This window comes from Chiloscyllium punctatum, chromosome 18 (assembly GCF_047496795.1).
Source record: "Chiloscyllium punctatum isolate Juve2018m chromosome 18, sChiPun1.3, whole genome shotgun sequence".
Taxonomy (NCBI): domain Eukaryota; kingdom Metazoa; phylum Chordata; class Chondrichthyes; order Orectolobiformes; family Hemiscylliidae; genus Chiloscyllium; species Chiloscyllium punctatum.
Window position 1 is genome coordinate 66,965,255 of NC_092756.1, and position 16,736 is coordinate 66,981,990.

The window sequence follows — 16,736 nt, forward strand, 5'->3', positions numbered from 1 at the left end:
AGGAAGATGACGAGAAGATAGAAGGATCTATTGAGTATTTCTCCAGGAAATTGAATCTTCAACAACAGAAATATTCGACATTTGAGAAGAAGATTTTGGTGTTGGCATTACAACATTTCAGTGTTGATATTACCAGGAACGTATCTGAGACAATCACATACACTGAGCATAACCCATTGACATTTGTGGCGAAATTTAAGGACAAAATGGCAAACTGTTTCAATGAAGCTTGCTGTTACAGCCACTCAGTTTGAAAATTGTACTTGTGGCAGGATGAGAAAACGTCGATGTATTGCCAAGACTTAGAGTTTGGTGGTGGGAGTAAAACAGACTGAAACAGAATGTAGTAGTGCATGTTTGCATATATATAGTCAATGTAATGTATGTGGAGAAAGAGAGGATTGCAGAAGCTGGAGATCAGAGTCGAAGAGTATGGTGCTGGAAAAGCACAGCCGGTCAGGCAGCATCCAAGGAGCAGAAGGGCCTATGCCAGAGACTCCTGCTTCTCAAATGCTGACTGACCAGCTGTGCTTTTCTAGCATTACACTCTTCAACGAATGCAATATGTGTTTCTGTTGTAGGGCACTAAGAGTTTTTAAATTAATGGATTTTAAACTGACGCCATCTTTCGATATTTTAAGGGGAGAGGTGTGATGCTGCTGCTCCTTTAACAACGTTATGTTGTTCTTGGTGTTTTTCAGTTAGGTCGTAAACGACACAGACTCCAAAAAGTCCTAGTTGAAGGGTTTTAGGGCCGCATTTATTATAGCTAACAGATACTGCCTCATTAAAAAGGCTTTCAAGTTAAAAAAAACACTTGTACAATGAAAGTGGAGTTGCCAGTTCTCCCAGCTCAGCTTGTCATTGCTTTGGTTTGGTCCAAATATTCACAGAAAGCATGAAGGTAGTTGTGAAACTGCTGGACCCTAGAGAAGACCCTCTGTCTTTCTCTGAACTCTATCCTGGAAGAACCTATGTTTGATTTTACCTTTTGGGGCAAGGGGTGTTTATTGGGACTGTTGCAAGTATTGGGAACAGCACAACTAAGTTAGTATAATCTGTTGGATTTTTGGATAGATTAAGTTGTTATTCTGTATTCTGTTCTCTATTGTTCACGCTTCATTTTAAATACATTCTGTTAAGTTTAAAACTAAATGTTTTGACCAGCTGCATCCCTCTTGGAATATCTGTGTTAAATCTGCTTAAAAAGACGAGCAAAGTTAGAGTCTGGGCTACTTTTCTCAAATGGTTTGAGGGTCTGGTGCATAACAACTGGTTTCCGGATGTCAGAGCAATCCATTTTAAATTCAATTGGTTCGTAGTTTCTAAGAGCTTTTTTAAATTAATTGACTGAATTTAAACTATTGTCTGGGTAAAATGCTGTTTCTATCTGCTTACTGTAAAGCCCTTTGATACACTGTTTCATTCCAAGAACACAGACATTCATTTTAACTCCTTAAGCACCGAAATTAATACTATTTCTAAAAGGCACGACAATACATTCCCCCCATTAGAACAGCTCTCAAGGAGCTTGACAGCATAAAGTATTGAGTGACTGAATAGTCTCAGCAAAATTCAGGTCATCACTGAAAAAAATCAAAAGGTATTGAGATATTGGTGGGACTGGTAGTGAGTGAAATAATGAAGCATTATTGTTTGAAGACAAATTGCAATTAACTTTTGAGACCTAATAGGATCAAATTAATCCAGTCTTTGCAGTATTCAAACACGGTCTTAAATCTTAATGACATCACATCATTAAAATAAACCTGTTGTCATAATCTGTTTGTTCCAAATGATAAAAAAATGAAAGTGTCATCACAGTTTCCCAGTGGAGATACCACACAATATAAAAACAGTCACTGGAACTGTGTCAGTTCCAATTCCTAGAGAATTCTCCAGCTCTGACAGATTGCCAGCAGCAAGAAGAGAGAGGTTGTTTGACAAAAAAGAAAATGTATCTTGCAACAGAAATCGTCAAAAAAGTATACTACACCACCCTTGCCATTATTAGTATTCCTGGTAAGTATTGTAACAATTTATTAGGTTAGATTAGATTACTTACAGTGTGGAAACAGGCCCTTCGGCCCAACAAGTCCACACCGCCCCGCCGAAGCGCAACCCACCCATATTGCTACATTTGCCCCTAACCTAATACTACGGTCAATTTATCGTGGCCAATTTACCTGACCTGCACATCCTTGGACTGTGGGAGGAAACCGGAGCAAACCCACGCAGACACGGGGAGAACGTGCAAACTCCACACAGTCAGTCGGGAATTGAACCTGGGTCTCTGGCGCTGTGAGGCAGCAGTGCTAACCACTGTACCACCTTGCCGCCCACAAATTTCACAGATTTCTGCATTTAGTCATACTTATTTCCAGTCTATGACTGATAATTATTTCTTTTCCATTTAGCAAAGCAAATCCTGATGCCAGATGGTACTGTCCTCACTTACTGAGTTTAAAGTGAATAATGTGGTCCATGAGAAGGCTCCTCAGTAATGTGCAGCATTGTCTTTTTCTCTATACTGTGCAGAATGGGTTTGCACTGAGGCTGCATTGATGGAGTTTGTTTGGGAACCAACCCTGGCTGGTATGGAAAGTGTTTAGCAAGACCACACACTCTCTGTGGTAGTTCAAGTCTGCTGTTTTTAAAATGAATCATAGTCTTTTGAGGTTCCCTGAATGATAATTGTCTTTGTGAAATTTCTCTCATATGCCTTTGTTTGGGATTGTTACTTTGTCTCTTGCTATCAATTTAGATTTGTATTATAGTTATAATAGCTATTTTGTCAGTACTGACATCTTGGAGATGAATTCTCTAGATGTGTTTTTACACTTATTCAATGTAAGTTCATAGTGTGACACCATGGACTGCAGTACTCCATCAACTTGTGAAATCTCTGTTATTGTAGGGGGCACAGGGGGCACAGGTCAGGGGGCACAGAACGGTGGAGGTTAGGGGGTACAAAAGAGCTTTTTGCTGATCAAAGTCAATTGGGTTTGGAGGTCTGATGTGTGATTTCGGATACTTGATATTGCTCCGAAGCTCCAATAAGGATGAAGAACATCCGTCCATAGGCAGTGAAAGTCAGCCCTGCTTTTAAGACCTGTACTTAATCTGATGTTTAGCATTGTAGATTTCATTGAGTTTGAAACTGTGTCAGGGTCAGCAGACGATTCATAGTCCAATAGCAGTGAACAGCGAAATTAATATGAATCATCTGTTGACCCTGATTTACATGATCTTCTTTGCCTCATGGTGTGGGACATCATTGCACTGATTGTCACAAGGGATGTCTGTCCAAACAGTGATTGTGATTCACAGCATAGAGACAGATTTATCTCGATTTATAAATTCTAACAGTTATAACGTGACTTGCTGTTATTACCCATCAATGCTTGCACTTCTTCCTTGCACTATGGTGATTAGGAAGCAGGTGTGGTGGGAATAACGGTTTGTCTGTGTTTACTTTGTGATAACTTGTTCATGACGAGACCCTGTGCTGGTTGAGCATGGCCATTCAGGGAACTGACCCCACACAGGGCAATTCAGTTATTCTGCTTGGATGGAATTTTTCATGTTGTTCGGATCACTGTATCAAGGTGCGGTGGTTTATTGGAGGTCACATCTAGGTGCTGTGTTACCCCAGAATGATTTGTAGCTACTGAAGGATGGAAAGTATGTTGATGGTGGCAATGAGGTAGTATTGAAGGGACTTGTTGCCAGCGAGCACTTGGAAGTTTATAAATGTTTGCAGTAACGATAACACTGAGCGGAACATTTGCACAGTACATTGTAAATATCAGGGTTGCAGCATCAACACTGCTGGCTGGGACATAGCTGGCTCAGTGGGTTTTACATCAGGGGAGTAACACAGTGGATCATACTCTCTGATGTAATAACACCCTGTCTCTTCAATTCCAAAATTGTTCCACAGAAGGAAAATGTTGTTGTTGGAGGGTTGGGTGAGATATCCATCAAATTTCATTTGGTATCTGATAAGACTCTGTAAGATTCAGAGAACATACGTTACTGCCATAATGCCGGATCTTAGTACAATACCGAAGACTGAGTGTTAGAACCTAGAACATAGAACATAGAACAGTACAGCACAGAAGAGGCCCTTCAGCCCACGATGTTGTGCTGACCACTGATCCTCATTTATGCACCCTCAAATTTCTGTGACCATAAGCGTGTCCAGGAGTCTCTTAAATGTCCCCAATGACCCTGCCTGCACAACTGCTGCTGGCAATGCATTCCATGCTCTCATAACTCTGTGTAAAGAACCCGCCTCTGATATCCCCTCTATACTTTCCTCCAACCTGCTTAAAATTATGACCCTCATGTAAGTCATTTCTGCCCTGGGAAATAGTCTCTGGCTATCGACTCTATCTATGCCTCTCATTATTTTGTATACCTCAATTAGGTCCCCTCTCCTCCTCCTTTTCTCCAATGAAAAAAGTCCGAGCTCAGTCAACCTCACCACATAAGATAAGCCCTCCAGTCCAGGCAGCATGCTGGTAAACCCCCTCTGAACCCTCTCCAAAGCAACCACTTCTTTCTTATAATAGGGCGAACAGAACTGGACGCAGTATTCCAAGTACGGTCTAACCAAAGTTTTATAGAGCTGCAACAAGATCTCATGACTCTTAAACTCAATACCCTGTTAATGAAAGCCAAAACACCATATGCTTTCTTAACAACCCTGTCCACTTGGGTGGCCATTTTAAGGGAACTATGTACCTGCACACCAAGATCCCTCTGTTCCTCCACACTGCCAAGAATCCTATCCTTAATCCTGTACTCAGCTTTCAAATTCGACCTTCCAAAATTCATCACCTCGCATTTATCCAGGTTGAACTCCATCTGCCACCTCTCAGCATCTCTGCATCCTGTCAATGTCCCGCTGCAGCCTACAACAGCCCTCTATACTTTCAATGACACCTCCAACCTTTGTGTCATCTGCAAACTTGCTCACCCATCCTTCAAGTCACTAATAAAAATTACAAACAATAGAGCCCCAAGGACAGAACCCTGTGGAACACCACTCACCACAGACTTCCAAACAGAATATTTTCCTTCTACTACCACTCGCTGTCTTCTGTTGGCCAGCCAATTCTGTATCCAGACAGCTAAGTTCCCCTGAATCCCATTCCTCCTGACCTTTTGAATGAGCCTACCATGGGGAACCTTATCAAATGCCTTTCTGAAGTCCATATACACCACATTCACAGCTCGACCCCCATCAACATTTCTAGTCACATCCTCAAAGAACTTGATAAGGTGAGGCATGACCTGCCCCTCACAAAGCTGTGTTGACTGCATTTAATCAAGCCATGATCTTCCATTTGGTCATAAATCCTATCCCGCAGAATCCTTTCTAACACCTTGCAGATGACAGACGTGAGACTTACTGGTCTGTAATTGCCGGGGATTTCCCTATTTCCTTTCTTGAAGAGAGGAATTACATTTGCCTCTCTCCAGTCCTCAGGTACGACTCGAGTGGAGAGCGAGGATGAAAAGATCTTCGCAAGTGGTGAAGCAATTGCTTTTCTCGTTTCCCAAAGCAGCCGAGGACAAATCTGGTCCGGGCCTGGCGACTTGTCAATCTTAATGTTTGACAAAATTTTCAGCACATCATCTTCCTCTATCTCTATCCAGTGTTCAGTGTTCTGGGGCACTAATATTCTGTAATGGACTCTCTTGCAGTATTTTATTCTCCCCTTGATATTCAGTCTTTACATCCGCAGAGGATCGCATTCCCTGATGTTGGGTTCTGTCTGAATGCTGATCCGTTGCTGTGCATGATGGATGCATTTAACCCTTGACTTACTGGGCACTAACTGGGGCAGTACGAATTCCTAATGTGTGAGATTTATGTGGACAGTTAATATTTCCAAACAACTCTGTGGTGTAATTCCGTAACTCAGAAAATAAATCTTTTGTCTGTAGCTCACAGGCACTCTGCATTATCCAGAGATTGATTGGAATGTTGTGTACTGTTGATCCAGATCTCTGGGAATCACTCTGAGTGAAGGTATGAGGGAAGTGAGGGAAGTGATTGTGGAATTGTAGTGAGTGGGGATCACGATGCTCAGGCTGGACTCTCTGAATGCTGTGGCCTCATGTTGCTGGGAGGATGTGTCATTGTGGAATTGTACTGAGTGTGGGCAACTGCTCGAATGGGAACATCTGACCCAGTATTCTTGCTCTTCTGGGGTATCAGCAAATGCACCATTATAGTAAACAGGAGACTACCCATGATTTCAGTTGCAAGTTTTATGGGGAATATCTTTACTGTAGAACTATATTGCATGCTCGTCAATAGCTTGAAGGATCACTCAACCCGAGTAGCAATGTGGTTCAGTGAACCTTTTTCAATTAGTATTTTACTGGGGGTGGGTTCCTAGCCCAAGGGGAATAACTAACCCCAGTGTCCAAATGTCACTAGGAGCACCTCTCAAAATAAAATTGCACTGAGTGGGCCTATTACTTTGAGGGTAACAACTTACACCAGCGGTCTTGTGCGAGTCGGAGGATCTCCAACGAAAGACTTTAACTGTTTGTGAGGAACTAAATAAAATGGAATATCTGACCACAATGGGAACAAGAACCATAACAATATAAAGCATGTGATGCTTCATTTATATGTTCTGTCCACTGATGGCGCTTTCAATGCAGTTTGTAAATGAACATTTCTCATTGGTTTCCACTCAGGAAAAGGAGAACATTGTAGAGGAGAAGAATGAGATATGAGAAATTAGACTAGAAAAGATTGAGATTAGTTACGAACAGGTGTTATCAATTTTAGAAAGAGTGAAAGTGGACAAGTCCCCTGGGCTGGATAGGATTTATCCGAGGATTCTCTTGGAAGCTAGGGAGGAGATAGCAGAGCCTTTGGCTTTAATATTTGGGTCATCATTGTCTACAGGTTTAGTACCAGAGGACTGGAGGATTGCAAATGTTGTGCCCTTGTTCAAGAGGAGCAGTAAAGATGACCCAGGTAATTATAGACCAGGGAGCATTACTTCTGTTTTAGGAAAGATTTTGGAAAGGATTATAAGAGATAGGATTTATAATCGTCTAGCAAGCAACAATTTGATTTCAGAGAGTCAACTAGTTTCATCAATGGAAAAGTCTTGTCTCACAATCCTCATTGGATTTTTTGAGAAGGTGACCAATCATGTAGATGAGGGTAGAGCAGTTGATGTGGTGCACATGGACTTCAGTGAAGCCTTTGAGAAGGTTCCACATGGTAGGCAGTTGGAGAAAATGCAGAGGCATAGGATTGAGGATGATTTAGCAGTTTGGATTAGAAACTGGCTTTCTGAAAGAAGGCAGCAAGTGGTGGTTGATGGAAAATATTCAGCCTGGAGTCTGGTTACTAGTGGTGTGCCACAAGGATCTGTTTTGGGACCACTGCTTATTGTCACTTTTATAAATGACTTAGACACAGGCATAGTTGGATGGATTTGCAGATGAGGGACTTGGGGCTGTTTTCATTGGAGAAAAGAAGGTTTAGGGGTGACTTGAAAGAGGTGTACATGATGATTAGGGGTTTAGATAGGGTTGACCATGAGAACCTTTTTCCACATATGGAGTCAGCTATTACGAGGGGGCATAGCTTTAACTTAAGGGGTGGTAGGTATAGGACAGATGTTAGGGGTAGATTCTTTACTCAGTGAGTCGTGAGTTCATGGAATGCCCTGCCAGTAGCAGTGGTGGACTTTCCCTCTTTATGGGCATTTAAACGGGCATTGGATAGGCATATGGAGGAGAGTGGGCTAGTGTAGGTTAGGTGGGCTTGGATCGGCGCAACATCGAGGGCCAAAGGGCCTGTACTGCGCTGTATGTTTTCTATGTTTCTATGACACTAAAGTTGGTGGAGTAGTGAACAGTTTGGAAGAATGTTACAGGTTGCAGAGGGACTTGGATAAATTGCAGAATTGGGCTGAGAGGCTGCAGAATGGAGTTCAATGCAGCGAAATGTGAGGTTATTCACTTTGGGAAGAATAAGAGGAAAGCAGAGTACTGGGTCAATGGAAAGATTCTTGGTAGTGTTGATGTGCAGAGGGATCTTGGAGTCCATGTTCATAGATCCCTGAAAGTTGTCACCCTGGTTGATAGTGCTGTAAAGGAGGCATACAGTGTGTTAGGTTTTATTAGTAGAATGATTGAGTTCCGGAGCCGTAAAGTAATGCTGCAACCATACAAAACGTTAGTGCGGCCGCACTTGGAATATTGTGTACAGTTCTGGTCGCCATATTTCGGGAAGGTTGTGGAAGCATTGAAAAAGCTGCAGAGGAAATGTACCAAGATGTTGCCTGGTCTGGAGGGAAGGTCTTATGAGGAAAGGCTTAGAGACTTGTGTCTGTTCTTATTGGAAAGAAGAAGACTAAGAGGGGATTTGATAGAGACATACAAGATAATCAGAATTAGATAGGGTAGACAGTGAAAGTCTTTTTCCAAGGATGATGACGTCAGCTTGTACAAGGGGGCATAACTACAAATTGAAGGGTGATAGATTTAAGACAGATCTCAGAGGCAGGTTCTTTACTCAGAGAGTGGTAAGGGCGTGGAATGCTCTACCTGGCAATATAGTTAACTCAGCCACATTAGGAAGATTTAAACAATCCTTGGATAAGCAGATGGATGATGATGGGATAATGTCGGGGGAGGAGCTGAGAATAGTTCACAGGTTGGCGCAACATTGAGGGCCGAAGGGCCTGTTTTGCACTGTATTGTTCTATGTTTTATGTTCTATGTTCTGTGTACAAAGGAATGAATGTGGGGTAAATCTTTGCAGCTGGTTCTATATGTTTGATAATTTTTCAAAGTGAAATGTGCCCCTGGAGATAAAAAAAATAATGTGATATTTTTCATAAAATGAAGTGGCAGAGCGACAATATGAGTTCAATAAAATGCCCAAACACATGTTATGTTGTATCAAATAATTGGGGCTGACTAACCTTCCAGCAATGTTAGGACAAGCTGTGGGACATGGCTAATTTATTATCTGTACATTAATAAGGATGAATATAGAGGTGGAAATGTTGACATGATTTCACATATGTATCTGATCAGATTTAGATTAACAGTTTTTGAATCTATAATTGATCATCTTTCCGCAGTTTATTCTCCAGCGATTGCTGCTCTTCACTTTGTGATGTGTGTCCTCCTTGGCAGGACGAGGTTTTGATGAGGATCATGCATCAGTCAGTTTTAAGCAACATATAAAAGTAATAATACTAATACGAATTAAAATGTCTCTTTCAACAAATAACCGAATTTAGTATCTGCAAGATGATGACTGTGTTTAATAACTGTGTTTGAGAGCATTATGGAGAATTAACAGTCAAGAATACAGAACATTTAACATGGTGCTTTAATGTGCCATATATTACCAAGTGTTCTAATCGTGAATGAGTATTCCATATTCATGAGCTCCAGTTGCTCTAATTTCTTATTATTTATACACTGTATACATTTGCATATTCATATCGCTAACACAGCTCCCAAAATTTTCGGAATTTCTCAATTCTCACAATTGAGAAACCTGGACTCAATAAGATTACCATTCTCTTTTGTTTCACACTGACTACAGGTGACGATGGTTTTGCCTGTTGAAGGACAATCATCGCAGCATTCGTACATCCCTGCAGGTATTCTTCAAGGTCATGTCCACAGCCCCAAGATGTACAGCTGGCACATCAATGCCCTTCCCTCCATGATAATGTCAAAATTAGAGACACTTTCTTATGATTGCACGATGTTCAGTACCATTTACGACGCCTGAGATAATGAAGAGGTCTGTGTCTGTACACAGTGCAATAACACCGAGCTTGGGCTGATAATTGACAAGTGAGCACTGCATATGCTGGAGATCAGAGTTAAAGAGTGTGATGCCAGAAAAGCACAGCTGGTCAGGCAGCATCTGAGGACAGGACAGTTGACGTTTCAAGCAAAAGCTCTCCATCAGGAAAGAGTGTGTGGCACAAGGGTGCTGAGAGATAGATGGGAGGGGGCACTGGGGGATAGTAGCTGGGAATGCGATAGAGGGATGAAGCTGGAGGTGAAGGAGATAGGTTGGAGAGGAGGGTGGAGCAGATAGTGGGAAGGAAGATTGACAGGTAGGACAGGGCAAAAGGACGGTGTTGGAAAGTTGGATCTGGGATAAGGTGAATGGAGGGGAAATGAGGAAACTGGTGAAATCCACATTGATCCCATGTGGTTAGTGGGTCCCAAGTTGAAAGATGAGGTGGTGAGTCTTTGGATGGTGGAGGAGGCCCAGGACCTGCATGTCCTTGGCAGAGTGGGAGGGGGAGTTAAAATGTTTAGACACGGGGTGGTGGGATTGTTTTGTGCATGTGTTCCAGAGATGTTCTCTGAAGCATTCTGCAAGTAGGCGTCCTGTTTCCCCAATGAATAGGAGACCACATCAGGAGCAAGGGATATAGTAGATAATGTGCGTAGCAGTTCAGGTAAAGCTCTGACAGACGAAGACTCCTTTGGGGCCTTGGATGGAGTTAAGTTGGGAATTGTGGATTCAGGTTTTGTAATTCTTGTGGTAGCAAGGGAAGGTGTCAGGAGAGGAGGGTGGTTTTGTGGGAGACATGGACCTAACAAGAGATAATTGACAAGTAACATTCGCACCACACAAGCATCAGGCAATAAACATCTCGAAAAGTGAGAATCTTTCAATCTAACCTTGGCTTATTATAACATTACCATGACTGAATGCATGACTAACAATAACTTGGGCCAACCCTTGACAAAACAATGATCTAGTCCGACCAATGAAGTGTTGTGGTGATGGGAGTATGTCAGACACTGTGACCATTGTGGCAATAAGCCCCGTGTCTGCCTCTCCAATCCATGTCCACCACCCAGAATGTCGCTCAAAGGTGGGATGGAAAGCTCTCTACATATCTGGCTGAAAGCAGCTTGAATGCAACACTGAGTACAACACTCACAAAGCTCCACAATGCACAGTGCAAACAGTCAAGTGATTAGTGTGTCAATCACTATGTTCAGTACTCACTTTCTTCACTAACAACACGCACGATCACCAATGAACCCACCTACAACATGTTATAATCCAAGTCTCTTCCAACAGCACCTTGCAAACCCATGACGTCCAGCACCTGAACAAGGACAACAGATGCATAGAAATCCCATCACATCCAAGTTCCCTTTTAAGCCAGATTTCATTTTGACTTGGAAATATAGTGTCGTTCTATCACTGTTGCTGAGCAAAAATTCTGCATCTCTGCCCCAACGCCCTGTGGGTTTTTCTGCTCCCCAGAAAATGCAGATGTTCACAAAGGTTGATCTCCAACACTGTCACAAAGTTGATTAGAGCTGACCTTGGCAAAACAGCTTACATTCCATGAGTACTTTTAAAATCGATCACTATTCTGGGCGGCATAGTGGCTCAGTGGTTAGCATTGCTGCCTCACAAGCTTCAGGGTCCCGAGTTTGATTCCAGCCTCAGGCGACTGACTGTGTAGAGTTTGCACATTCTCCCTGTGTCTGCGTGGGTTTCCTCTGGGTACTCCAGTTTCCTCCCAGGTTAGGTCAATTGGCCATGCTAAATTGCCCATAGGAATGTGAAGGTTAGGTGCATTGGTCAGGGCAAATATAAGATGGGGAGTGGATTTGGGAGGGTTACTCTTTGGAAGGTCATTGTGGACATGTTGGGCTGAAGGGCCTCTTTCCACACTGTAGGAACTCTAATTCTTCTAATTCCCAAAGCTGAAGTATGATATCTCTGAACCCAAAGGGTAGTTAGTGTCCAAGGGAAGTCTCGTATGGTAGAGAGCTGGAAAAATGTCCAATGGAAAGACTGGATGGCTGGTAATGAGATTCTGCTGAATTTAGGGCATCACGAATTCCAGCGATAATCCATGCTATAGCATACTTCGCCAGGTCCAATGAGTTTACTAATTCTTGTTGGTCTCAAAGCCAGGAGACAGATCCTTTCACCTTGGTTGTCTGTGCTGGGTACCAATCTATATGTTGATTTTCCCGACTCCAGGAAATTACACTGAATTAAGTGGAGGATCCACTTTGAAAGTGAATCAACTTTGGAAATTTCATAGTTGAGACAATGGACTCAATATGGGATATTCAAATGCCAGGGTGTGGTCTAAAAAGGAAGCAGCCATCTGTGGTGATGAGTTGGCTGTGAATGGGGATTCCATTTTATTTTATTCATTGAGAGAGTGTGGGTGTCGCTGGCTCGGCCAACACGGATGATACGAAAGTCGGAGGAGTTGTAGACAGTGAGGAAGGATAAGGCAGGTTACAGCGGGATATAGAGAAGCTGCAGAGCTGGGCAGAAAGGTGGCAAATGGAGTTCAATGTAGCTAAGTGTGAAGTGATTCACTTTGGTAAGAGTAATAAAAAGATGGATTACTGGGCTAATGGTAGACTACTTGGTAGTGTGGAAGAGCAGAGGGATCTTGGTGTCCATGTACACAGATCTCTGAAAGTTGCCACCCAGGTTAATAGTGCAGTGAAGAAGGCATATGGCGTACTGGCTTTTATTGGTAGAGGAATTGAGTTCCGGAGTCCTGAGGTTATGCTGCAGTTGTATAAGACTCTGGTGCGGCTGCATCTGGAACATTGTGTGCAGTTTTGGTCGCCATACTATCGGAAGGATGTGGAGGCACTGGAACGGGTGCAGAGGAAGTTTACCAGGATGTTGCCTGGTATGGTAGGAAAATCCTATGAGGAAAGGCTGAGGCACTTGGGGTTGTTTTCATTGGAGAAAAGAAGGTTTAGGGGTGATTTGATAGAGGTGTACAAGATGATTAGGGGGTTAGATCGGGTTGACAGTGAGAACCTTTTTCCACGTATGGAGTCAGCTATTACAAGGGGGCATAGCTTTAAATTAAGGGGGGGTAGATATAGGACTGATGTTAGGGGTAGGTTCTTCACTCAGCGAGTCGTAAGTTCATGGAATGCCCTGCCAGTAGCAGTAGTGGACTCTCCCTCTTTATGGGTATTTAAGCGGGCATTGGATAGGTATATGGACGATAGTGGGTTAGTGTAGGTTAGGTGGGCTTTGATCGGCGCAACATCGAGGGCTGAAGGGCCTGTACTGCGCTGTATTCTTCTATGTTCTATGTTCTATAACTGTCCTAAGGGCAGGTAATCATCAACCAGGTTGTTGGAGATCTGGAGTCACATCTTGGCCAGACGAGGTGAGGATAACAAATTAACCTCCTGAAAGGATGTGAGTGAATGAGATGGTTGCCTTTCCCAAAAACTGACAACCGTTCATTGTCAAAATCAGGAGTCTAGATTTTTATTGAATTGAAATTGCATGATCTGCCATGGCAGATATCGACTAGGCAAAAGTGAGGACTGCAGATGCTGGAAACCAGAGTCTAGATTAGAGTGGTGCTGGAAAAGCACAATAGGTCAGGCAGCATCTGAGAAGCAGGAAAATTGATGATCTGGGCAAAAGCTCTTTATCAGGAAAGGCTGATGAAGGGCTTTTGCCTGAAACATCGATTTTGCAGCTCCTCAGATGCTGCCTGACCTGCTGGGCTTCTCCAGCACCACACTGATCTAGACCCATGGCGGATATCGAACCCACCGAACATTATCCAGATCTCTGAATGAATAACCGAGTAATAAGACCTTTAGGCCTTCATCTCTCCTCATCTTTAACATTGGCCTGAATCCCGGGAGGTAATCTCGGATGCCTAGCAATAGTACACTACTTATGTCTCCTAGAACAAGTTGTGGTACAATTTTGGTGATGTTGATGGACAGTGCTGATTGAATGATGGGGATTCCTAGTCCCAGTGTGTACTCCAAATCTGGGAGGGAGATCTTTGTTCACACAGAGAGGAGCTTGGTCCATGAGCCTGGAATATTAGGCAGGAAGCTTTGCTTAATTCCAGATAAATTGTGGTGATTTCTGAATTGGAAAGTTGGAATGACCAATGCTGCAAGGATTCAGGTTTTATTTGGGTGGGGGCTGTGGTATACAGCATTGGACAGGTGGGGGGAGTCCGTACCAAATATTGAAGTTCTTCTTCTTGCAGTGGGTATCCAACCTGGAACAAGGTATTTGGATTCACAGCTGAATATCTTCATAGTTCAGATTGCCAAGTTGTTCAGAGGAAGGTCCCAACATTTGTTCATACATATTGTGGAGGCCATCCATTCCTCAACATTGTGGAGTGATTCAGTGCACTGTCCTGCAGATCAAATCATATGTATGTACAATTCTAGATGCAATCACAATTGTGGAGGTCTCAAACCAAATGCAGGAATTTTAAATCCATGTCTGGATTAAATGTCTCCCTTTCTTCATTTTCCTAATCTCGGGAGGGGGTGTCTTTGTGTGGATATTGTGGCATTATGGGAAACTCCAGCCAAACAGAAGCAACCTATAAAGCAGAAGAAATGTCAACCCCAATAAAACATGGAGTAGCTGACTGTGTTTCTCGAAGTAACTGGCTAATCATGTTCTTCCCTATGTCTTTTAAAAGGGAAAATGATTCATTTGAAGACTTTAAATTCTTTAAACTTTATGTGACATGGAACGACAATTCTCATTGCACTAAAATACATCACTTACAGTCTAGGCCAAAGCAGAGAAATGTTTGATCTGAAACTTCAAGTGTCTTTTTCATTTCTCTCCTTACAGTTAGTCTAGTGACAATTGTATTTTTGGCTCGGGTCAAGTGTGGTCTTTCTGCATGCAGCACTCGCTATCTGGCGGCCATGGCAGCGTCTGATCTACTGTACATTGTTTTTGATGTTGTACTTGTGAGATTTTCATATTATTATTATCCACCAAGTTTCCTGGACATCACTCCTGTGTGTTCTGTTCTCTATGTTCTGACCTGCTTGACCATTGATTGTTCCGTCTGGTTCACCGTTGCTTTCTCTTTTGATCGATTTGTTGCCATTTGTTTTCATCAGATGAAAATAAAGTATTGCACAGAGAAAACTGCAATGAGGCTTCTAGCAACTATCTGTATTTTCTTTTTTTTAAAGAATATACCCAACTACTTTCGATATAAACCCAGAAAGATCATTAACAATGTTCCATGGTTCTGTGAAACCAGCAAGCATTATTATACTTTCCGTGAGTGGTCAAGTTTTCAATATTTTGAACGATTTTTGACACCAATGCTCCCATTCGCTTTCATTCTTTTTCTCAACGTTCTGACTGTCAGACACATCTTGGAGACCATTAAGGTGCGTAAGGGACTGAGGGATCAGAGAAAAACAGAGGATGACCCAGAGATTCAGAGCAGAAGGAAATCTGTGATTTTACTCTTTGCCATATCTGCCAGTTTCATGCTTCTCTGGTTGCTGTATATTTTACGTTTCTTTCGTGTAGCTCATTCCTTGGATTCTGCTGCTTTTAAAATCTTTGTACAAGTCACATATATGTTGCGGAACCTAAGTTGCTGCACAAATGCACTTGTTTATGTGGTGACACAGAACAGTTTCAGAGACCAGTTGAAGTATGCAGTGAAATATCCAGTTCTGAAAATAATTCAGTTGATGAATAAATCCAAGTAACTGTGAGCTAACTTTGGATGCTGCAGATAATGGAACAAAGGGTCCATGTGAGGAATGGAATGAAAGGAGGGGAAGCAGCAACATGCACAACCACCTGATGAAGGAGCAACGCTCTGAAAGCTAGTGCTTCCAAATAAACCTGTTGGACTATAAGATGGTGTTGTGTGATTTTTAACTTTGTCCACCCCAGTCCAATACTGGCATCTCCAAATCATGATTCCTTTTCTAATGGGCAAAGATTGGCTCTATCCGAGGAGTGAAATGAAAGAGTCTGGATCAGCAAAGTGGTGTAAAGTGCTGTTAGCAATGAGCAACAGTTGGCAGAAATCTGAACAACAAAAGTATAACTGAAAGAGGAATCAGACATGCACGAAAAAAAGTTTATTCCAAGCAATCAATCCTCAGCGAGGGAACTGGAGGATAGTATCATGGTTCACTGCAGGCCAGAGCAGGAATCGTAACGCCAGGTTCCTCTCCACTCTTCCTCACTGAATTCGCTGATACGCACATCTGGACAGAAGTCAAAAAAGGTTTCCTCATACAAAGAGTAATATACTGTAAAAATAGTCTGCCTCTTAATTGCAAATGTATATTCAGCAATACTTTGTCTGGTACCATTCAGTTCGCCCTTGGCCTGAATCTGATATCACTGACTTTCTTTACTTGTTTTTGTTTTCCCCATGAATCAACTGCTGTGTTGTACTGAGCCCAATCAGAGGGCTCAGTAACAGGCATGATCTGAAGCTCAGAAATGGGGTTAGATGCAGCAGATGAGTCAATATCTGAAAAGGTTTGTGGCTCCTCACTGACTCCATCAAGCTCAGTGGGAATTGACTCTGGATGAACTCTGATTGTTTGTAGTTTCATATTGGAGCCTTAGATCAATTCCAAAAGATATCTGCATCTTCACCAAGGCATAGAACAATACAGCGCAGTACAGGCCCTTCGGCCCTCGATGTTGCATCGACCTGTCATACCAATTTGAAGCCCATCTTACCTACACTATTCCATGTAAATCCATATGCTTGTCCAATGATGACTTAAAGTTGGCGAATCTACTACCATTGCTGTCAAAGCATTCCATACCCTTACCCTCTGAGTAAACAAACTACCTCTGACATCTGTCTTATATCTATCACCCCTCAATTTAAAGCTATGCCCCCTCGTGCTGCCCG